This window comes from Oncorhynchus gorbuscha, linkage group LG22 (genome assembly GCF_021184085.1).
Source record: "Oncorhynchus gorbuscha isolate QuinsamMale2020 ecotype Even-year linkage group LG22, OgorEven_v1.0, whole genome shotgun sequence".
Lineage (NCBI taxonomy): Eukaryota > Metazoa > Chordata > Actinopteri > Salmoniformes > Salmonidae > Oncorhynchus > Oncorhynchus gorbuscha.
The window spans coordinates 45,681,588-45,707,082 of NC_060194.1; the positions used below are offsets into that span (position 1 = coordinate 45,681,588).

General features: G+C 45.1%; 1 pseudogene; it reads left to right on the plus strand.

Moving 5' to 3' along the window:
• LOC124010187 lies at nucleotides 1-25,495 on the plus strand (annotated as a pseudogene).

Below are 25,495 nucleotides of genomic sequence, written 5' to 3' on the forward strand. Positions count from 1 at the left end.
TGGTTGGCACTTCCAACCAGATATAAGGAAGCTGAGGACCCAGCATTCATAAGTCAGATACCTTCTCCTTCTGTGGTAAGACTCTCTCCACCTCCGTAGATTTTTACATTCACTCAGGTAGTAGCTAAATGCAACGTTTGAATTGAGTTCTGCATTTTCTTTGTGCACGTCTCTTATACGATTTTACAATATGCAATCAAGTGGCATTGAATATTTTTTTAAATTATTATTATTTTAACATTAAAGGTGTTATCACTAAAAATCTATAACTTGAATTCACAGTCAAAAGTGGTGCTCCTGCACTTGTTTGTAAATTGAGGGGGTGCTCTCAAATGTAACTGGGTTTTCAGAGGTATTTATTTAAATTCTTGACCGAATGTCTAGTCATCTAAGTTGCCACCAGTAAAATGAAAGTTACCAGTTGCACCTTGTAGTTGAATTGGACATGGCTGTAATGATTTGGGTTGAATGTTGGCATTCAAATTGTTTTCTAGCCTTTCGGGGGACTAAATGATAAGGCTTCAGAATTCACAACACCCTAATGTTTCACAGGCTCAACCAAGAAGTACAACTTCATCTGTAGGAGGGGAAAACGAAGGTGAGACATTGTTTGAGTCTTCATGTAAAAACGCTGAAAATATACTGTGAGGGATATCGCTCATCTAACTCTGTTGACTGTGGAGGAAGCACCACAGAGTCATTCTAGTTTCCTTGTTTCATCTCTTTCCTAGTAATCCGTCACCATGAGTACGGACGCGGAGATGCAAATCTACGGCAAGGCTGCCTTGTACCTTCGTAAGCCTGAGAGGGAGAGGATGGAGGCACAAGCCGCACCTTTTGATTCAAAGAACGCCTGCTATGTGACGGACAAGGTGGAGCTGTACCTAAAGGGTTTGGTCACTGCCAGGGCCGACGGCAAGTGTACTGTGACAGTCACCAAACCTGACGGCAGTAAGGAGGTAAGTCTGATCTGAAAAGTATTCAAGTTCAACTTTGTGCCATGAGTCTATTTCTTGAAAAATCATCCAAATGAATGAAACAAAATGCCTATAAGGCCATATGAAATCAGTAATAAAAGATTGTTTTTTTTGTAAGCAGAGTCTAACCTTGAACAATGGAATGAATTATTGTAATTTATTAGTCCAGAATATCCATGCATGTGTCAATGGGCGATAACAGAGTAGTTGGATTCAACTGGGGTATGCATTTAAAAAAAAGATTGAACTAAATAATGAGCAAAACGCATTCAGTCCTGTCCAGTTTGATCTGTGTGTAATGTAGATTTCTGACTGTTTCAGGAAGGAAAAGAGTTCAAAGAAGCAGACATCTATCAGATGAACCCCCCTAAGTACGACAAGATTGAGGACATGGCCATGATGACCTACCTGAATGAAGCCTCTGTGTTGTATAACCTCAAAGAGCGTTATGCAGCATGGATGATCTATGTAAGAAACCTGAATAAACACACACACACATACATCAACATAAGAAATACACACTTCCAGTACTACACATACATCAACATAAGAAATACACACTTCCAGGACTACACATACATCAACATAAGAAATACACACTTCCAGGACTACACATACATCAACATAAGAAATACATACATACAGTTTCTACACATACATCAACATAAGAAATACACACTTCCAGGACTACACATACATCAACATAAGAAATACACACTTCCAGTACTACACATACATCAACATAAGAAATACACACTTCCAGGACTACACATACATCAACATAAGAAATACACACTTCCAGTACTACACATACATCAACATAAGAAATACACACTTCCAGTACTACACATACATCAACATAAGAAATACACACTTCCAGTACTACACATACATGAACAGTATAAACCAAAACATACCACTGCAGTAGACCAACAAGAAAACAAGTAGATTCATCCGATTTGATTGAATCCCTTTCATCCAGACCTACTCTGGGCTCTTCTGTGCCACGGTGAACCCCTACAAGTGGCTCCCATAAGAAAGAGGTCATCAACGCCATCACAGAGGGAAGAAGAGGATGGAGGCTCCACCCCATATCTTCTCCGTCTCTGACAACGCCTTTCAGTTCATGATGATTGGTAAGAGCTCTCATGGATGGATGGATGGATGGATGGATGGATGGATGGATGGATGGATGGATGGATGGATGGATGGATGGATGGATGGATGGGTGAATGGAGGGATGGATGGATGGATGGGTGGATGGATGGGTGGATGGATGGATGGATGGATGGGTGAATGGAGGGATGGATGGATGGGTGAATGGAGGGATGGATGGATGGGTGGAGATGGGTGGATGGGTGGGTGGGATGGGTGGGTGGATGGGTGGGTGGATGGGTGGGTGGGATAGGTGGGTGGGTGGGATGGGTGGGTGGATGGGTGGGTGGGATAGGTGGGTGGGTGGGATGGGTGGGTGGATGGGTGGGATGGGTGGGTGGGATAGGTGGGTGGGTGGGATGGGTGGGTGGATGGGTGGGATGGGTGGGTGGGTGGGTGGATGGAGGGAGGGAATCTAATGTTTCTCATGTAGGTTTGAACATTTTGCATCGAATATCGGATTTCATTAGCCTTAGAAAATGTTCCAAAATGAAATTCATAATATACCCATAATGTTCCTTAAGTATAATAAACATGATGTTTTTTGTTTCCAGATAAGGAGAACCAGTCCATCCTGATTACGTAAGTTGTTTGTGCTGAGCGATTAACCAAAATGTTAATAACTAGGGAAAGGGGATACCTGGTCAGTTGCACAACTAAATGCATTATACCCTTCCCCCTCTGGCATTAGTGCTTCATCATTTAGTCACATTACTTTACTTTAATATTTAAGTTGTATACAGAACCCAGAGTCTCTGGTAGCACAGCTGGCGCTGCAGTACAGCACCCTTAACCACTGCGCCACCCGGGAGGCCTCGCATTTGTTTACTTTGATGACTTTATTTTTTAAATTCCAAGTCATCATCTATTTTCTAGAGAGCTGCTGCCTATGTTGTCTGACAGAATCACTGTTATAGTAGTTCTTCAAAGTAAATAAGGCATACTTTTATGACTGCTGAATACCAACTATCCATCACTTAGATCATATATTTTCAGGTATATATGGAAATCAGATCCATGTGATTATAATGTAGGACATCTGTTCTCAAAGTATTCCCACACATAAATAGAGAGACATATGTGATCATATCCCAATGTAATCCAGGTTTGAAATTATGATGTTTTTGTTCAATCTGTTTGGGTTTCTTGCAGTCAATTTGCAGTGCACAAATTATTTACAATTTTGTTCCGGCCCCCTCCTCAGAAACAAAACAACATCTGCTTTAATGTATTTGGGATTATTTTGGACTAGGCTATGTGCAATAATACATCAATGAGTGGGAATATTTGTTAATTATTTACTTCTGTTAGAAAACAGGTCAACTGTCATGCAGGTGAAAGAGGACCCAAACGCGACTTAACAGAAACAGAGTTTATTAAAGTCCAAAACGGAATAACAGAAATCCTCTAGATTTGTAGAGGGGAAACAACTGGAGAAGCGGCCACAGACTGCAGGTCGCTTCGGGTAGGCGCAGGCCGTAGTCGACTGAGACACCTGCTCACACGCAGCATCTGATGAAGGCACAAAACACGACAGGACAGGGTGATACACAATCACGGCAAAAACACGACAGGACAGGGCGAAACGCAATCACAGCATGGTGAATACAATACAAGGAACCGACGGGACAGGAACGGATCACAAAGGAATAAATAGGGACTCTAATCAGGGGAAAGGATCGGGAACAGGTGCGGGAAGACTAAATGATGATTAGGGAATAGGAACAGCTGGGAGCAGGAACGGAACGACAGAGAGAAGAGAGAGCGAGAGAGTGAGAGAGGGAGGGGGAGAGAGAGGGATAGAAGGAGGGAAAGAACCAAACAAGACCAGCAGAGGGAAACGAATAGCATGGGGAGCACAGGGACAAGACATGACAATAAATGACAAACATGACAGTACCCCCACTCACCGAGCGCCTCCTGGCGCACTCGAGGAGGAATCCTGGCGGCAACGGAGGAAATCATCGATGAGCGAACGGTCCAGCACGTCCCGAGACGGAACCCAACTCCTCTCCTCAGGACCGTAACCCTCCCAATCCACTAGGTATTGGTGACCCCGTCCCCGAGAACGCATGTCCATAATCTTATGTACCTTGTAAATAGGTGCGCTCTCGACAAGGACGGGAGGGGGGAGGGAAGACGAACGGGGGTGCGAAGAAAGGGCTTAACACAGGAGACATGGAAGACAGGATGGACGCGACGAAGATGTCGCGGAAGAAGCAGTCGCACAGCGACAGGATTGACGACCTGGGAGACACGGAACGGACCAATGAACCGCGGAGTCAACTTACGAGAAGCTGTCGTAAGAGGAAGGTTGCGAGTGGAAAGCCACACTCTCTGGCCGCAACAATACCTTGGACTCTTAATCCTGCGTTTATTGGCGGCTCTCACCGTCTGTGCCCTGTAACGGCAAAGTGCAGACCTCACCCTCCTCCAGGTGCGCTCACAACGTTGGACAAACGCTTGAGCGGAGGGAACGCTGGACTCGGCAAGCTGGGATGAGAACAGAGGAGGCTGGTAACCCAGACTACTCTGAAACGGAGATAACCCGGTAGCAGACGAAGGAAGCGAATTGTGAGCGTATTCTGCCCAGGGGAGCTGTTCTGCCCAAGACGCAGGGTTTCTGAAAGAAAGGCTGCGTAGTATGCGACCAATCGTCTGATTGGCCCTCTCTGCTTGACCGTTAGACTGGGGATGAAACCCGGAAGAGAGACTGACGGACGCACCAATCAAACGACAGAACTCCCTCCAAAACTGTGACGTGAATTGCGGACCTCTGTCTGAAACGGCGTCTAACGGGAGGCCATGAATTCTGAATACATTCTCAATAATGATTTGTGCCGTCTCCTTAGCGGAAGGAAGTTTAGCGAGGGGAATGAAATGTGCCGCCTTAGAGAACCTATCGACAACCGTCAGAATCACAGTCTTCCCCGCAGACAAAGGCAGACCGGTAATGAAGTCTAAGGCAATGTGAGACCATGGTCGAGAAGGAATGGGAGCGGTCTGAGACGACCGGCAGGAGGAGAGTTACCCGACTTAGTCTGCGCGCAGTCCGAACAAGCAGCCACGAAACGGCGCGTGTCACGCTCCTGAGTCGGCCACCAAAAGCGCTGGCGAATAGACGCAAGAGTGCCTCGAACACCGGGATGACCCGCTAACTTGGCAGAGTGAGCCCACTGAAGAACAGCCAGACGAGTGGAAACAGGAACGAAAAGGAGGTTACTAGGACAAGCGCGCGGCGACGCAGTGTGCGTGAGTGCTTGCTTAACCTGTCTTTCAATTCCCAGACTGTTAACCCGACAACACGCCCATAAGGAAGAATCCCCTCGGGATCAGTAGAAGCCACAGAAGAACTAAACAGACGGGATAAGGCATCAGGCTTGGTGTTCTTGCTACCCGGACGGTAAGAAATCACAAACTCGAAACGAGCGAAAAACAACGCCCAACGAGCTTGACGGGCATTAAGTCGTTTGGCAGAACGGATGTACTCAAGGTTCTTATGGTCTGTCCAAACGACAAAAGGAACGGTCGCCCCCTCCAACCACTGTCGCCATTCGCCTAGGGCTAAGCGGATGGCGAGCAGTTCACGGTTACCCACATCATAGTTGCGCTCAGATGGCGACAGGCGATGAGAAAAATAAGCGCAAGGATGAACCTTATCGTCAGACTGGAAGCGCTGGGATAGGATGGCTCCCACGCCTACCTCTGAAGCGTCAACCTCGACAATGAATTGTCTAGTGACGTCAGGAGTAACGAGGATAGGAGCGGACGAAAGCGTTCTTTTAGAAGATCAAAAGCTCCCTGGGCGGAACCGGACCACTTAAAACACGTCTTGACAGAAGTAAGAGCTGTGAGAGGGGCAGCAACTTGACCGAAATTACGAATGAAACGCCGATAGAAATTAGCGAAACCTAAAAAGCGCTGCAACTCGACACGTGACCTTGAACGGGCCAATCACTGACAGCTTGGACCTTAGCGGAATCCATCTGAATGCCTTCAGCGGAAATAACGGAACCGAGAAAAGTAACGGAGGAGACATGAAAAGAGCACTTCTCAGCCTTTACGTAGAGACAATTCTCTAAAAGGCGCTGTAGAACACGTCGAACGTGCTGAACATGAATCTCGAGTGACGGAGAAAAAATCAGGATATCGTCAAGATAGACAAAAACAAAAATGTTCAGCATGTCTCTCAGAACATCATTAACTAATGCCTGAAAAACAGCTGGCGCATTGGCGAGACCGAACGGCAGAACCCGGTACTCAAAATGCCCTAACGGAGTGTTAAACGCCGTTTTCCACTCGTCCCCCTCTCTGATGCGCACGAGATGGTAAGCGTTACGAAGGTCCAACTTAGTAAAGCACCTGGCTCCCTGCAGAATCTCGAAGGCTGATGACATAAGGGGAAGCGGATAACGATTCTTAACCGTTATGTCATTCAGCCCTCGATAATCCACGCAGGGGCGCAGAGTACCGTCCTTCTTTTAACAAAAAGAACCCCGCCCCGGCCGGAGAAGAAGAAGGCACTATGGTACCGGCGTCAAGAGACACAGACAAATAATCCTCGAGAGCCTTACGTTCGGGAGCCGACAGAGAGTATAGTCTACCTCGAGGAGGAGTGGTCCCCGGAAGGAGATCAATACTACAATCATACGACCGGTGAGGAGGAAGGGAGTTGGCTCGGGACCGACTGAAGACCGTGCGCAGATCATGATATTCCTCCGGCACTCCTGTCAAATCGCCAGGTTCCTCCTGAGAAGTAGGGACAGAAGAAACGGGAGGGATGGCAGACATTAAACACTTCACATGACAAGAAACGTTCCAGGATAGGATAGAATTACTAGACCAATTAATAGAAGGATTATGACATACTAGCCAGGGATGACCCAAAACAACAGGTGTAAACGGTGAACGGAAAATCAAAAAAGAAATAGTCTCACTGTGGTTACCAGATACTGTGAGAGTTAAAGGTAGTGTCTCAAATTTGATACTGGGAAGATGACTACCATCTAAGGCAAACATGGGCGTAGGCCTGTCTAACGGTCTGAAAGGAATGTTATGTTTCCGAACCCATGCTTCGTCCATGAAACAACCCTCAGCCCCAGAGTCAATCAAAGCACTGCATGTAGCACCCGAACCGGTCCAGCGTAGATGGACCGACATAGTAGTACAAGATCTAGATGAAGGGACCTGAGTAGTAGCGCTCACCAGTAGCCCTCCGCTTACTGATGGGCTCTGGCCTCTTACTGGACATGAATTAACAAAATGTCCAGCAACTCCGCAATAGAGGCACAGGCGGTTGGTGATCCTCCGTTCCCTCTCCTTATTCGAGATGCGAATCCTCCCAGCTGCATGGGCTCAGTCTCAAAGCCAGAGGAGGGAGATGGTTGCGATGCGGAGCAGGGAAACACCGTTGATGCGAGCTCTCTTCCACGAGCCCGGTGACGAAGATCTACCCGTCGTTCTATGCGGATGGCGAGAGCAATCAAAGAATCCACATCTGATGGAACCTCCCGGGAGAGAATCTCATCCTTAACCACTGCGTGGAGTCCCTCCAGAAAACGAGCGAGCAGCGCCGGCTCGTTCCACTCACTAGAGGCAGCAAGAGTGCGAAACTCAATGGAATAATCCGTTATGGACCGTTCACCTTGGCATAAGGAAGCCAGGGCCCTAGAAGCCTCCCCACCAAAAACTGAACGGTCAAAAACCCGAATCATCTCCTCTTTAAAGTTCTGGAAATCGTTAGAGCAATCAGCCCTTGCCTCCCAGATAGCTGTGCCCCATTCTCGAGCCCGGCCAGTAAGGAGCGAAATGACGTAAGCAACCCGAGCTCTCTCTCTAGAGTATGTGTTGGGTTGGAGAGAGAACACAATCTCACACTGCGTGAGAAAGGAGCGGCACTCAGTGGGCTGCCCGGAGTAGCAAGGTGGGTTATTAACCCTAGGTTCTGGAGGCTCGGCAGGCCAGGAAGTAACAGGTGGCACGAGACGTAGACTCTGGAACTGTCCAGAGAGGTCGGAAACCTGAGCAGCCAGGTCTTCCACGGCATGGCGAGCAGCAGACAATTCCTGCTCGTGTCTGCCGAGCATGGCTCCTTGGATCTCGACGGCAGTGTAACGAGCGTCTGAAGTCGCTGGGTCCATTCCTTGGTCGGTTCCTTCTGTCATGCAGGTGAAAGAGGACCCAAACGCGACTTAACAGAAACAGAGTTTATTAAAGTCCAAAACGGAATAACAGAAATCCTCTAGATTTGTAGAGGGGAAACAACTGGAGAAGCGGCCACAGACTGCAGGTCGCTTCGGGTAGGCGCAGGCCGTAGTCGACTGAGACACCTGCTCACACGCAGCATCTGATGAAGGCACAAAACACGACAGGACAGGGTGATACACAATCACGGCAAAAACACGACAGGACAGGGCGAAACGCAATCACAGCATGGTGAATACAATACAAGGAACCGACGGGACAGGAACGGATCACAAAGGAATAAATAGGGACTCTAATCAGGGGAAAGGATCGGGAACAGGTGTGGGAAGACTAAATGATGATTAGGGGAATAGGAACAGCTGGGAGCAGGAACGGAACGACAGAGAGAAGAGAGAGCGAGAGAGTGAGAGAGGGAGGGGGAGAGAGAGGGATAGAAGGAGGGAAAGAACCAAACAAGACCAGCAGAGGGAAACGAATAGCATGGGGAGCACAGGGACAAGACATGACAATAAATGACAAACATGACATCAACAGTGTATATTTTACATTTACATTACATTTAAGTCATTTAGCAGACGCTCTTATCCAGAGCGACTTACAAATTGGTGCATTCACCTTATGACATCCTTAACTTCCAGTAGAAGTTAAGCTATTTCTTAGTGAAAGCCAATCTGAAGCAATCTGTGACTAAAACCCCTCTTTCTCTGTCATATTAACCAGTGGAGAATCCGGTGCAGGAAAGACTGTCAACACCAAGCGTGTCATCCAGTACTTCGCCACCATTGCGGTATCTGGTTCCAAGAAGGAAGTAGACCCCAGCAAAATGCAGGTAGGTTGTGCCTTTTTAACACATTTCAGTTTGGTGTAAACGGTTTTCTCCAGCGGTGAATCTTGTTTCAAGAAAGGGTTTATCAGTTTCTAAGCAACTTGTGTGTTTGTCTCAATCAGGGGTCTCTTGAGGATCAGATCATTGCAGCTAACCCTCTGCTGGAGTCTTACGGTAATGCCAAGACAGTGAGGAACGACAACTCGTCTCGCTTTGTAAGTTTGAAGGACATACTGTGGAAGTGACATTATATTTGGAAGAAAAAAGACATGTCAGTAGTTCCTTATAGTTATAACAGTCCAACAAACTAACATGTCAAGGGGTTCTATCAAATACCTATTTCTAACCCCCATGCTCTACTACAGGGTAAATTCATCAGGATTCACTTCCAAGCAGGCAAACTGGCTAAAGCTGATATTGAGACCTGTGAGTTGGATTTGATTGTTTCTCAATGATTTCCATAATTCACACGGAATATTTTAGGAGATACATTCATCACATGTAATTCTCTCTCTCTCTCCCAGACCTGCTGGAGAAGTCCAGAGTGGCCTTCCAGCTGCCCGATGAGAGAGGCTACCACATCTTCTACCAGTTAATGACAGGCCACAAACCTGAACTAGTTGGTAAGGAAAAGTAGAGTTTGATGTGAAATTATTCACACCTCCATCTGTGGAACTTTAAAAATAAAATAATCATAGTTTATCTATTTATACTATTACAATGAGAACATCCAAGATAACAAGGCATCTAGACATGTGTCTGGTCTTTATAGATCTTTCATGGGAAAGACTGTGATGCACTACTCTAGAAGATTCAGTCCAGTCTTTTGATGCTATTTATTATATAATACATATAAACTCAGCAAAAAAAGAAACGTCCTCTGACTGTCAACTGCGTTGATTATGTGTAAATATTTGTATGAACAGTATGGCCGGTGGCATTGTCATGCTGGAGGGTCATGTCAGGATGAGCCTGCGGGGAAGGGTACCACATGAGGGAGGAAGATGTCTTCCCTGTAACACACAGCATTGAGATTGCCTTTAATGACAATGCAATGCCTGTAATGACAACAAGCTCAGGCCTCGGTGTAACGCTCATTCCTTCAACAATAAACGCAAATCCGACCATCACCCCTGGAGTGACAAAACCGCGACTTGTCAGTGAAGAACAATTTTCGCCGGTCATGTCTGGTCCAGCGACGGTGGGTTTGTGCCGGTGATGTCTGGTGAGGACTTGCCTTACAACAGGTCTACAAGCCCTCAGTCCAGCTTTCCAGTTTTCATAACTCCGACCTTTAATGTCTACCGCCTGTAAAATGTTAGTGTCTTAATGACCGTCCCACAGGTGCATGTTCATTCATTGTTTATGGTTCATTGAACAAGCATGGGAAACAGTGTTTAAACCATTTACAATGAAGATCTGTGAAGTGATTTGGATTTTTACGAATTATCTTTGAAAGACAGGGTCCTGAAAAGGGGACATTTCTTTTTTTGCTGAGTTTATCCTTGAGTCCATCTACTGAGTAAAGGAGGGTGAGATACTGTAAAGGTGGGACAGGGGAATTCTACTAGATTTAACTGAGAAGCCATTCTCCGTTGTCCACAGAAATGACGCTCCTCACCACAAACCCCTACGACTTCCCCATGATCAGCCAGGGTCATATCGCTGTGCCCAGCATCAACGACAAGGAAGAGCTGGATGCCACAGATGTGAGTTATACAAAGGGCTAACCAAACTCTAGACATGGAACGGGTAGGAACATTGTGCAATTCCAACTTGGTGACAGATGGGCACCTTTGAGTTAGTTGACATGTTTCTCAAACAAACTTGTCACGCCTCCACACTTCACCTTTAAGTACATGTAAGACAAGAAAGTGTCACTAAATGTCCCGCGGAAACTTCTGTCCTTCGGTCCTTCTGTAGCTCAGTTGGTAGAGCATGGCGCTTGTAACGCCAGGGTAGTGGGTTCAATCCCCGGGACCACCCATACGTAGAATGTATGCACACATGACTGTAAGTCGCTTTGGATAAAAGCGTCTGCTAAATGGCATATATTATTATTATTATTTATTATTAAACTGTGTAAAACTGCTCTTGTGCTGCCACATAATAGTGTTGGCCAAAGGTAATCATGTGAAACAGAGAAGCTAGTCAATTCTATCCATCCCGTTTGTTCTGGAGTGAACACAGAACTGTAGTGTTCTGTAACAGACCAACCTACTGTTGAGTTCATCACTGTTGTACTTCCTCTCTAATTCCAGGATGCCATTACGATCCTGGGCTTCACTAATGATGAGAAGATGTCCATCTACAAGCTGACAGGAGCTGTAACGCACCACGGCAACTTGAAATTCAAGCAGAAGCAGCGTGAGGAGCAGGCCGAGCCAGACGGCACAGAGGGTGAGTCCCACTCATAGATATACAACATGTAAAGAGTTAGTCCCATTCACCAACATAGAAATAGAAACGGTAAGACAGACAGTACCACATCAAGGTCAGGTAGGAGATACATGATGGAGACTAAATTCCAACCTCCACAAAGATTTGAAACAAGAGGATGAGGATGAAAATCAAAACCTGTCCAGTGTAACATCAGAAACAAGCGATCTTGAGTGCCTGAGTCTGTTGATGTTGGTTCTCTCTCCAGTGGCTGATAAAATCGGCTACCTGCTGGGCCTGAACTCAGCGGAGTTGCTGAAATGTCTGTGCTACCCCAGAGTGAAGGTCGGCAACGAGTATGTGACCAAGGGACAGACTGTGGCTCAGGTAAAGTGAAACACAGCGTCTACCATTTTCTGAGCACCGGAATTCTTTCGGGGATGAGAACATTGCCTTTTTTTCAATAGTAGGTCTAATGTTGTTTTTCCAAGCGCTTATCACCTTATGGCGAGATATGGTCAATATCTCCTGTATTCATTTGAGGTATTATCTTTGCAGGTTTATAATGCAGTCATGGCTCTGGCCAAGTCCATCTATGAGAGGATGTTCTTGTGGATGGTCATCCGTATCAACGAGATGTTGGACACCAAGAATCCAAGGCAGTTCTATATCGGTGTGCTCGACATTGCCGGGTTTGAGATCTTTGATGTGAGTCTGAGACCAGAACAAGACAATTAGTTGGGATTACAGCCTTGTACGATGAAATGATCCCTTTTGAAATTGCTTCAACAGTACAACAGTATGGAGCAACTGTGCATCAACTTCACCAATGAGAAACTGCAACAGTTTTTCAACCACACCATGTTCGTCCTGGAGCAAGAGGAGTACAAGAAGGAGGGAATTGTCTGGGAATTCATTGACTTCGGCATGGACTTGGCTGCCTGCATTGAGCTTATTGAGAAGGTAAACTGTCTGTGAGGATTATACTGGACCACAACAGCAAAGCTCATAGCGAGTGATGTGTGATATATTATCACAGAGGTACAATGTATCTGACGGTTGAGAACTCAATATGTCTCCATATATGTGACCCTAAAGGAATAGAATCCTATAATAGCATGTTTACTAAAGGAATACATGTTTCTTAAACCTCTTTTCTTAAAGCCATTGGGCATCTTCTCCATCCTTGAAGAGGAGTGCATGTTCCCCAAGGCTTCAGACACTACCTTCAAGAACAAGTTGAACGACCAGCACCTTGGCAAAACCAAGGCGTTTGAGAAGCCCAAGCCTGCCAAAGGCAAGCCAGAGGCCCACTTCTCTCTCGTACACTATGCCGGCACTGTGGACTACAACATCACTGGCTGGCTGGATAAGAACAAGGACCCCCTGAACGAATCAGTTATTCTGATGTACGGGAAGGCCTCAGTCAAACTGTTGGCTACCCTGTACCCTGCTGCCCCACCTGAGGGTAAGACTAGCATCACATATCTACCTCAATGACCTGGTACTCCTGCACATTGACTCGTACTGGTACCCTGTGTATCTATAGCCAAGATATTGTTACTCATTGTGTATTTTTCCACATGTTATTATTGTTCATCTATATATTTCACTCTAAATTGTAGGGAAGTCAGCATTTCACTGTTGATCTACAACTGTTGTTTACGAAGCATATGACAATTTCAATTGTTCTTGTCATTGAACGTATTACAATGTCTCAGGATTATTCACTGGGTTCATTTCCTCCTACAATATGTGTTAATTTACACCATCTCAGCGATACCGATTGCATTGAGATAAGTGTGAAGATATCCCGACATGATCTGGTTTATAATTAGTGTGCTTGCTGAAGACACCATCACTATAGATATCTTACATCTTGCTATTATTATACTTACTCTGCTCTAGGAAATGTACTTCTAATTATCTCTTGACTTTCCCCTCATTTTAACAGATAAAGCCAAGAAAGGAGGCAAGAAGAAGGGTGGTTCCATGCAGACTGTGTCGTCCCAGTTCAGGGTGAGCTTCTGAAATGTGTCTATTCAGACCTTCAAAAGGTGCAATGATGATGATAAGTGATTTCTGAGAAAATGTTTTGTAACCCTCTTACAGGAGAACTTACACAAGCTGATGACCAACTTGAGGAGCACTCATCCTCACTTTGTGCGCTGCCTAATCCCCAACGAGTCAAAGACTCCAGGTGTATATTGAGTTAAATAGGACATCTTATCAGTACAGTATCACTACCCTTAACCATCTGAATCTTTAACCTGTTTATGAGTATTAAAAGAGACTTGGTTTGTTTTACCAGGTCTGATGGAGAACTTCCTGGTTATCCACCAGCTCAGGTGTAATGGTGTTCTGGAGGGTATCAGGATCTGCAGAAAGGGCTTCCCCAGCAGAATCATCTATGCTGACTTCAAGCAGAGGTACATGCAGACAAATACTAATGGGCACAGTCACCGCACAACACACACACACACACACACACACACACACACACACACACACACACACACACACACACACACACACACACACACACACACACACACACACACACACACACACACACACACACACACACACACACACACACACACACACACACACACACACACACACACACACACACACACACACACACACACACACTGCGTTAAGGGTTTTCCCAGCATCAGCATAGGCTTATCTTTTATGTAATTTGACCAACCGGTTACAACTTGACACATGTTAAAAATGTCTCCTCATTCAGGTATAAAGTACTGAATGCCAGTGTCATCCCAGAGGGCCAGTTCATGGACAACAAGAAGGCTTCTGAGAAGCTGCTTGGGTCCATTGATGTAAATCACGAGGATTATAAGTTTGGACACACCAAGGTCAGTCAAATACAACCCAGTCATGGCTGACAACAAAACACAACTCCAATGATAATATAAACCTCAACCATTCAACATCTCCCAGTTGATATATCCATGATATTCTTCTTTCTTCTTCATTTAACTCATTGAAAAGGTGGATAAACGTTGTACCTTTTTTTTCTCCATCGTATCCAAACGTCAGAGAAACTCAACTCATTATCATGTGCATTGTGTTAGAGTGGTATGGCTGCAGTTATATCAGTAGACATTATTCATCTACAACTGTACAATAACTAACAACTTATAAACAACCTATCCCATGGTTATGTTGTTCAATGCAGTCTAGTGGTGTTGTTCCCCTCTTTGGAGTCAACCATTTATATCTGTCCCCATCTGACTGTGGTTCCATTGACAACGTTAACCTGTTTCAGGTGTTCTTCAAAGCCGGTCTGCTGGGTGTCCTGGAGGAGATGAGAGATGAGAAGCTAGCAGCTCTGGTCGGCATGGTCCAGGCTCTCAGCCGTGGATTCCTCATGAGGAGAGAGTTCTCCAAGATGATGGAGAGGAGGTGAGAAATAGTAGACATCTTGGCAAAGCGTTCTGTCAACCCCCGGTATGTAATGCATTATTATTACATACTGTATGTGATGTGAGTTGATCAGAAGGAGAAAGGACGTCTTCTAATGCTCTACTAACGCTGCAGTTTGGGAAACTGGCAAGCTGTTCAATAGGTCATTTAAATTTGGGATATTAACATATACATTTCGTAAGAATACAAAAATGGCTCATGAGCTCAGAACCTGTCAGTCCTGTGACCGAGAGAGCTGTCGATGAAGTTAGAGGTTACATTTAAATTTAGACAGAAAAAAATAACAAATACTGGAAAAACTATGCCTTTGTAAAGTTTGTTAGTAGAATTACAGTAAAATCTCCTTTAGTTTCATTCTGTTAAATAACTGTTTATCTGCACAGTTCTTCCTGTGAAAGTGTTTTTGTCAATTTGTCCTCATGAATAGAGTTGTATGGTTTGTTAAACTTTGAAATAAATGTTTGTATGTTCGGTAAATATTTTAAAGTGTCTTCCATTATCATGCCTGTCACATTTCTCAAGCCCAATTCCTCAACTGTATACCAGAATGTAGCGGGGTGGCAGGTAGCCTAGTGGTTAGAGCATTGGAATAGCAAACAAAAGGTAGCAAGATCAAATCCCCAAGCTGACAAGGTTCAAATGTGTCGTTCTGCCCCTGAACAAGGCAGCCCGCTGTTCCTAGGCCGTCATTGAAAATATGAAATTGTTCTTAACTGACTTGCCTAGTTGAATAAAGATTTGTTTTTATTTAAACATGCCACTCTATCCTTTCTGTCCACCAGAGAGTCCATCTTCTCCATCCAGTACAACATTCGCTCATTCATGAATGTGAAAACTTGGCCATGGATGAAGTTGTACTTTAAGATCAAGCCCCTGCTGCAGAGCGCTGAGACTGAGAAGGAGCTGGCCAACATGAAGGAGAACTATGAGAAGATGAAGACAGACCTGGCCAAGGCTCTGGCCACCAAGAAGCATTTGGAGGAGAAGTTAGTGGCCCTGGTGCAGGAGAGGGCAGACCTGGCTCTCCAAGTCGCATCTGTGAGTGACCAACGACCCTCATAAAGGCATATTGACACATAAATCAATACACACACACGCACACTGTGAAGTATGTGGCCAACTCCCACATTTTTATAGGCCATGTTAAAATGATATATTTCATGAATTTATATTGGTTTGCTCTGATCTCTGACTAAATTAAGTCTAAATTTTGATACACAAAGTGAGGCCTCTGTATTTTTTCTCCTGTTCTGAAACCAGGAAGGTGAGAGTCTGAACGATGCTGAGGAAAGGTGCGAGGGGCTCATCAAGAGCAAGATCCAGCTGGAGGCCAAACTCAAAGAGATGACTGAGAGGCTGGAAGATGAGGAGGAGATGAATGCTGAGTTGACTGCCAAGAAGAGGAAGCTGGAGGACGAGTGCTCTGAGCTGAAGAAGGACATTGATGACCTGGAGCTCACCCTAGCCAAAGTGGAGAAGGAGAAGCACGCCACTGAAAACAAGGTCTCGTGTTTTTACCAGTGACAGTCTAACCACCAAACAATAATCAACTGAAAACATAGCTTAACAGAAATGGAATTCAAGTCGTATTGTGGGTGCAGGAAAAAATAAAAAATAGTTGATTTTCAGTTGCAGAGTACTTCCCACACTCATTGCAGGTTCCCCCTCGTTTATGAATTCCATTCAGTACACTGGCATGGTGTACACTGCCATCTAGTGTTGAATATATGGTACTGTACTCGGTGACCCATTTCTAATATAATTTAAATGAATGCAATATATATCAAACTAAATCTCTCCTTTAAAGACTAATTTTGTTTGGCGGTTTTCAGGTTAAAAACCTGACAGAAGAGATGGCGTCTTTGGATGAGAGTGTTGCCAAGCTGACCAAGGAGAAGAAAGCCCTCCAAGAGGCCCACCAGCAGACACTGGACGACCTGCAGGCAGAAGAGGACAAAGTCAACACTCTGACCAAGGCCAAGACCAAGCTGGAACAGCAAGTGGACGACGTGAGAGGAGTTTGACATTTTGGCCATGATAGTATGTGAGATGATATTATCTTCAGTTGTTAAGATTTGAACATTGTGGTTATATCTTATAGCTTGAGGGTTCTCTGGAGCAAGAGAAGAAGCTCCGTATGGACCTTGAGAGAGCCAAGAGAAAGCTGGAGGGAGATCTGAAACTGGCCCAGGAGTCCATAATGGACCTGGAGAATGACAAGCAGCAAGCCGATGAGAAAATCAAGAAGTAAACACACAGTCCTACCTGCCATATTGATCAAAACAATAGTTGTTCTTGACTAATCCTTGTAATTATGAATTACCATTTGCATGTGATTCTTGAAAGATACTCTCTCTTTACAATATCAAACCAAAACTCTGCAATCTACGTGTTTGTGTTTCTTAGAAAGGAGTTTGAGACCAGCCAGCTCCTCAGCAAGGTTGAGGATGAACAGTCTCTGGGAGCTCAGTTGCAGAAGAAGATCAAGGAACTCCAGGTACAGTACAGGATCTCAGCTCCAGTACAGGAAAGCCAACACCTGAATCATTTCCTTCATTTCCTGAAAACAATTAATCTGGCAGCACACATTTTTCCTGGTGGCTTCTGATGGCTCAGTAGGATGGAAGATGGTGCTTCTTACTGGTCCTTCTTACCATTGTAAAGATGGTGCTTTTTACCATTGTGGTTTTGGTTCCTGAGTGGGCAAGTTAATACGGAATATATTAGTGGAACTGGCTTAGTTTGCACAAATGTAATTGTTTCAACTGCATTGTAGTGTTCATTCCTCCTGCTCCTGCCCCCTGTTCTAGGCCCGTATTGAGGAGCTGGAGGAGGAGATTGAGGCTGAGCGTGCTGCCAGGGCTAAGGTTGAGAAGCAAAGGGCCGATCTCTCCAGGGAACTTGAGGAGATCAGCGAGAGGCTGGAGGAGGCCGGAGGCGCCACTGCTGCTCAGATTGATATGAACAAGAAGCGTGAGGCTGAGTTCCAGAAGCTGCGTCGTGATCTTGAAGAGTCCACTTTGCAGCATGAGGCCACAGCCGCCGCTCTGCGCAAGAAGCAGGCCGATAGTGTGGCTGAGCTCGGGGAGCAGATCGACAACCTGCAACGCGTCAAACAGAAGCTAGAGAAGGAGAAGAGCGAATACAAGATGGAGATTGATGACCTCTCCAGCAACATGGAGGCCGTCGCCAAGGCTAAGGTGAGTAGTGATGTTTTGATCAAGCAGCGTTGAGGAGGGTCATTACCATTCAAGAGAACTGAAGCTGACAGGAGTCCCATATATAAAGTAATGATGGAACATGTTTCACTAACAGGGCAATCTGGAGAAGATGTGCCGTACTCTTGAGGACCAGCTGAGTGAGCTCAAGACTAAGAATGATGAGAATGTTCGCCAGGTCAATGACATCAGCGGACAGAGGGCCAGACTCCTGACAGAAAATGGTACCATCATCAACAATGAACAACAAACTGATGCTTTCTTTCAGTAAAACACAATACCATGTATTGTGGGATATATCCTGATAGTCCAGTCCACAATAGTTTCTAGTGTACTATTCACCACATCACAATGCCCTACAATACCTAAAAATACATTTGAAATCTTAGGAGGTCAGAGACCCCATTAACAAGGTATCCCTCTATCCCTGCAGGTGAGTTTGGACGCCAGCTGGAGGAGAAGGAAGCCCTGGTGTCTCAGCTGACCAGAGGAAAACAGGCCTTCACCCAGCAGGTGGAGGAGCTGAAGAGGCAGATTGAGGAGGAGGTCAAGGTAAGGGACATAAAACGGACACTACCGACCACAGAGTTAATAGCCATATCTTCATATAGATGGTGACTACGCCACCCTCAGACTTCTACTGTCATTTGCTGTACTATCTCTCTAATATCTCTTTGTCGTTCTCTTTCACAGGCTAAAAACGCCCTGGCCCACGGTGTCCAGTCTGCCCGCCATGACTGTGACCTCCTGAGAGAGCAGTTTGAGGAGGAGCAGGAGGCCAAGGCAGAGCTGCAGCGCGGCATGTCCAAAGCGAACAGTGAGGTGGCTCAGTGGAGGACTAAGTATGAAACTGATGCCATCCAGCGCACAGAGGAGCTGGAGGAGGCCAAGTGAGTCACACGCAACAGCAACAACTCAAATATAGAGGTGGATGGTGAGGGTCCATATGTAACATTCCTACACCTTCTGTCGTCAAACAGGAAGAAGCTGGCCCAGCGTCTGCAGGACGCTGAGGAGACCATTGAGGCGACCAACTCCAAGTGCTCCTCCCTGGAGAAGACCAAGCAGAGGCTGCAGGGAGAGGTGGAGGACCTCATGATTGACGTTGAGAGAGCCAACGCCACTGCCGCCAACCTAGACAAGAAGCAGCGTAACTTTGATAAGGTGAAAATAAATAAACCTCACGCTAGGTTGACATTTTCTGTCTGCTATATGATCAATTGTGGTATAATTGTAGCATTTTTCTGATTTAAAACTCTTCATCAATTGCTTGAAATGAAAATCCCATGGATTCGCCCTAGGTACTGGCAGAGTGGAAGCAGAAGTATGAGGAGGGTCAGGCTGAGCTGGAAGGAGCTCAGAAGGAGGCTCGCTCTATGAGCACTGAACTGTTCAAGTTGAAGAACTCCTACGAGGAGGCTCTGGATCATCTGGAGACTCTGAAGAGAGAGAACAAGAACCTGCAACGTGAGCATTTGACAGCAGTTTTACTTGGCTCATGTTTGACTAGCGTTTTGAAAATTTTGGAAACTGTAACCATCAAAATTACTATTACACCATTTTAGAACGGTATAAAATCAAATAAAAACTTAACTTGTTATCGGTATTCCTTTGAACAGCCCAAGGAAGTGGGGGCAATTAGATTTGCAAGACTGTATGAAGTGCTGATTAATTCATGAATTATTATGATTGAAGGTGTTTTCGTAAATTCCATCTGGAGTGCCAGAATGCGCTCTGGGCGTTTGTAAATTCATAGCTTAATGCTCTCGGAGAGTTCAGAGCACACACTGGACACTGGCCTACGAGTAGGTTTATTCCCAGCGTTCTGACCTCACAACAGCAGTCAAGCACCCAAGCTAACTGGCTAACGTTGGCTAGCAATTTCCAGACACAAATGAGAGAAGACCTCACTCTGACCATGTTACTCACCCTAGCAGAGCTGGTTAGGCTGTTTCCTGTTATCCAGAGCGTTGGTGACTGTAACTGTGCTGCTGGCAACTATTTAAATACTCTTTATTGCCGACGTTTACTGACATCGACCATATTCAAAGGGTGTTGAGCATTCATAAATTCATAAATTATTCTGTGCCCTGGCACACGCAGACGAGAGCGCTCTGAAATTGGAGTAGGTAGCCAGAGTGAATTTACGAACTGCACACTCAATGTCAACTTCAGTGCATTGGAGATATCCACTGAAAATCTCCCAAGTCTGACCTGCTCCTGTGTTTGTGTGTGCAGAGGAGATCTCTGACCTGACTGAGCAGATCGGAGAGACTGGCAAGAGCATCCATGAGTTGGAGAAGGCCAAGAAGACCGTGGAGACAGAGAAGTCTGAGATCCAGACCGCTCTGGAGGAGGCGGAGGTACAAACTGCAGCTGTTTGATGGGAAAAGCAGTGTAACAATAGCCAGTGCCAGCTACAGTTCAATGCTCCCTGTATTTGTGTTTATTGTAGTAGTATATATTTAATTCCTTGTGTTATTCACATCCAAATGTATTGACCACAATTTACCCGACCTTCTCCTTGTCCAGGGAACACTGGAGCATGAGGAATCCAAGATTCTGCGTGTGCAGCTGGAGCTGAACCAGATCAAGGGTGAGGTGGACAGGAAGCTGGCTGAGAAGGACGAGGAGATGGAGCAGATCAAGAGGAACAGCCAGAGGATGATTGACTCCATGCAGAGCACCCTGGACTCTGAGGTCAGGAGCAGGAATGACGCCCTGAGGGTGAAGAAGAAGATGGAGGGAGACCTGAATGAGATGGAGATCCAGCTGAGCCACTCCAACAGGCAGGCCGCTGAGGCCCAGAAACAGCTGAGGAACGTCCAGGGACTGCTCAAGGTAAAGGGACCGGGATATCAGGCTCAAACATCTGAACATGGGGAGGGATTTGTTTGTGAATCTGTAGAAAAGAATAGAACAGAGAAATTGAATAGTGTTGACTAATATACAGTAGAAAGGTAGGGATATTGGGGAAATTCTTACCAATGAACAGTTCTATCACAAATCCTATCGCCTCTACTTCCACAAGTCCTAATGAACCTATGTCATTTTGAACCCCAGGATGCCCAATTGCACCTTGATGACGCTGTCCGTGCCTCAGAGGACATGAAGGAGCAGGTAGCCATGGTGGAGCGTAGGAACGGTCTGATGGTGGCTGAAATTGAGGAGCTGAGAGTTGCTCTGGAGCAGACTGAGAGAGGCCGCAAAGTGGCTGAGACTGAGCTGGTAGATGCCAGCGAGCGCGTTGGACTGCTGCACTCCCAGGTGCGGCTCAAAGTCATTTCTCAATAAACTCAACCAAGCATACCTTTTATGCCTTGTAAGTTCTCTTGAGATTCAAACAAATGGTTTTGTTTCATCCTCCAGAACACCAGCCTTCTGAACACCAAGAAGAAGCTGGAGACTGACCTGGTGCAGGTGCAGGGAGAGGTGGACGACATTGTCCAGGAGGCCAGGAACGCAGAGGAGAAGGCCAAGAAGGCCATCACTGACGTGAGTCCTTATGATCTATTGAATTACATCCACTTGATTTGTCACCAAGGGCCAATGGTTGCTGGGCTGGTTTACCACAACAAAGATCTCAGAGGGACGTTATGATTGGTGCTAAATGGTGCATACATTAAACAAACTACCATTCCAGGCGGCCATGATGGCTGAGGAGCTGAAGAAAGAGCAGGACACCAGCTCTCACCTGGAGAGGATGAAGAAGAACCTGGAGATCACAGTCAAGGACCTGCAGCACCGACTGGATGAGGCTGAGAATCTGGCCATGAAGGGAGGCAAGAAGCAGCTCCAGAAACTGGAGTCCAGGGTGAGTTAACAGCAGGGTGGATTAGGACATATTGAAAGACTGATTTCTGGAAATGTATTTGATAACATACTCAGGACCATTGCATTTTCTCTCAATAACCCACCAAGATAATGAACAGCTGTTATCATTACAGACCCTTCAATTAGGCAACAATTTTGCCTCCTTGATTGAGTAGAACAATATATCTCTGTTTCACAAAGATTTGTTACGTCTGATTTCACCCCCTCAAACAAATGCCTACATTAATTTCTTCCAAACAAGGTTCGTGAGCTCGAGACTGAGGTGGAGGCTGAGCAGAGAAGAGGTGCAGATGCAGTCAAGGGAGTCCGCAAGTATGAGCGCAGAGTCAAGGAGCTCACTTACCAGGTAAGAGAAAGCACCTTCTTTAAACACTTCCCACTGAGCACACTGGTTAAATCAACATCGTTTCCACGTCATTTCAATGAAAATACATTGAACCAATGTGAAATAGATGTTGAATTGATGCCTTTGCCCAGTGGGTTGATGCAAACACAGACAGGTTTGTGTATGAATCTACTGGGCTTTGATTCTTTGATCTTCTCCCACAGACTGAGGAGGATAGGAAGAACGTTGGCAGACTTCAGGACCTGGTAGATAAGCTGCAGATGAAAGTGAAGGCCTACAAGAGACATGCTGAGGAAGCGGTGAGCAGCCTTCATTAGTCAAATACTCTGAAAGCATACATTCAAAAACATATTTCTTCCCTAGGAGACATTACAACATTTTAGTTTATGCTTTTCAAATGCCTCTCAAAGAAGGGCACTGATTGGTAAGCTGAAGAAAGCTGACGCTGAGTATCCTTTTGAGCATGGTGAAGTTTTTAATAAGGCTTTCAATGTTGTATCAATATACCCAGTAACTACAAAGATACAGACATCCTTCCTGACAGAGTAGCCGGGGAGGAAGGAAACCGATCAGTCATTTTATCCTGAGGGCATTGGCGAGTTTAAAACGGTTACAGAGTTTAATGGCTGTGATAGGAGAAAACTGAGGAAGGATCAGCAACATTGTAGTTAATTTACTAACCTAAATGACAGAGTGAAAAGGAAGCCTGTCCAGTATAAAAATATTCCAAAACATGTATCCTTTTTGCAACAACCCACAGGGCACAGACATTTCTTGGTCTAGTTTTGAATTTAGTTGTCAACTAACTGAATTCAACGTGAAATCAACAACAAATGTCACCACTTCTATGAATTAAGGTAAAATCTTGGTTGAAAAAAAAGACAAAAAGGCGTTACGTTGATTACTTGTTGCAAATCAAATCAGTTTTCCATGTTGAGTCAACATCATCACTTTTTTTGGTTGTATAAACAACATTGATTCAACCATTTTTTACCCATCAGGAAGGCACTAAAGTAATACTGCAAAAAAAGCATAGTATTTTCAAGCATGGTGATGGCTGGATCATGTTATGGGTATGCTTGTCATCGGCAAGGACTGGGGAGTTTTTCAGTACAAAAAAAAACAGCATGACCTCGGCAAAGACAAAAATCCTAGAGGAAAAACTTGGATCAGTCTGCTTTTCACCAGACACTAGGAGATGAATTCACCTTTCAGCAAGACAATAACCCATAACACAAGGCCAAGTCCACACTGGATTTGCTTACCAGGGAGACAAGGAATGTTCCTGATTGGCCAAGTTACAGTTTTGACTTAAATCTGTTTGAAAGTCTATGGTGAGACTTAAATATGTCTATCTAGCAGTGAGTAACATCCAAACTGACAGTGCATGAAGAATGTTGAAAGTAATAATGGGCTAATATTGAACGGTCCAGGTGTGTTAAGCTCTCAGACTGACCCAGAAAGATTAATATTGACTCGGGGGCTACATATATATATATATATTTTTTTTAAATATATATATACATGTATACACATACAAAGGTATGTGGACACCCCTTCAAATATTTCAGCCACATCCATTGCTGATAGGTGTATAAAATCGAGCACACAGCCATGCGATCGCTATAGACAAAGACATTGTTCTAAATTTCATTTTTTTATTTTATTTTTTGGAATCCAGTTTGTCATTCCAGAGCTGTTTATGTAGATCGTTGACAAAAAATAACATTTCAATCCATTTCAATCCTAATTTGTAAGACTATAAAATGTGACGTAAACAAATGGGAGATTTTACGTCCCTGGAGGGAGTGGTTTGATCCCCCATCCCACCAATCACTTTCTCTACTGTATCATCTATCTCCCTACATACTTTGCAATCCTAAAGTTGTCATATAAAAATAAAAATAAAAACTTAAAATACTTATAAAACAATCATTAATTTGCTACCTGAAGCTTCAAACTTTGAATGCTGATGTTGTGCTCTCCCTCTCTGTTCCTCACACAGGAGGAACAAGCCAACGGCCACATGTCTAAGTTCCGGAAGGTTCAGCATGAACTGGAGGAGGCTGAAGAGCGGGCTGACATCGCTGAGACGCAAGTCAACAAGCTCAGAGCCAAATCTCGCAGCACTGGAAAGGTACAGAGCTGCTACTAATTCTACATTTACATTTACATTTACATTTAAGTCATTTAGCAGACGCTCTTATCCAGAGCGACTTACAAATTGGTGCATTCACCTTATGACATCGAGTGGAACAGTCACTTTACAATAGTGCATCTAAATCTTAAAGGGGGGGGGTGAGAGGGATTACTTATCCTATCCTAGGTATTCCTTAAAGAGGTGGGGTTTAAGGCGTCTCCGGAAGGTGGTGATTGACTCCGCTGTCCTGGCGTCGTGAGGGAGTTTGTTCCACCATTGGGGGGCCAGAGCAGCGAACAGTTTTGACTGGGCTGAGCGGGAGCTGTACTTCCTCAGTGGTAGGGAGGCGAGCAGGCCAGAGGTGGATGAACGCAGTGCCCTTGTTTGGGTGTAGGGCCTGATCAGAGCCTGGAGGTACTGAGGTGCCGTTCCCCTCACAGCTCCGTAGGCAAGCACCATGGTCTTGCAGCGGATGCGAGCTTCAACTGGAAGCCAGTGGAGAGAACGGAGGAGCGGGGTGACGTGAGAGAACTTGGGAAGGTTGAACACCAGACGGGCTGCGGCGTTCTGGATGAGTTGAAGGGACTCATGCTCAGATATGACCACATCAACACCACCTATGATTCAGTCTTCACAGAAATCAATCTTGACCTTTAACATTCACTATCATGGAGGTATTTCAGACGGCTAATAAGCACATTTCATGTAGCGCAAAAAAAAAAAACTAGATTAAGGCTGAACCTTAAATGCTGGACACATTATACTCTTTCTAAGTGTAAACACACTCATGAATACAGATTTGTTATTTTCTTTGTTTGTTTTTTACAGGGCAAAGAAGTTGCTGAATAAACAAGATAAGAAGTTGCTGAATAAACAAGACAAACATCTTATATCATTTTCCTGTGTTGCATAAAATATGATTTTCATGGTGAAAATGATTGTTGATTAAAAACATGTAGGCCTACA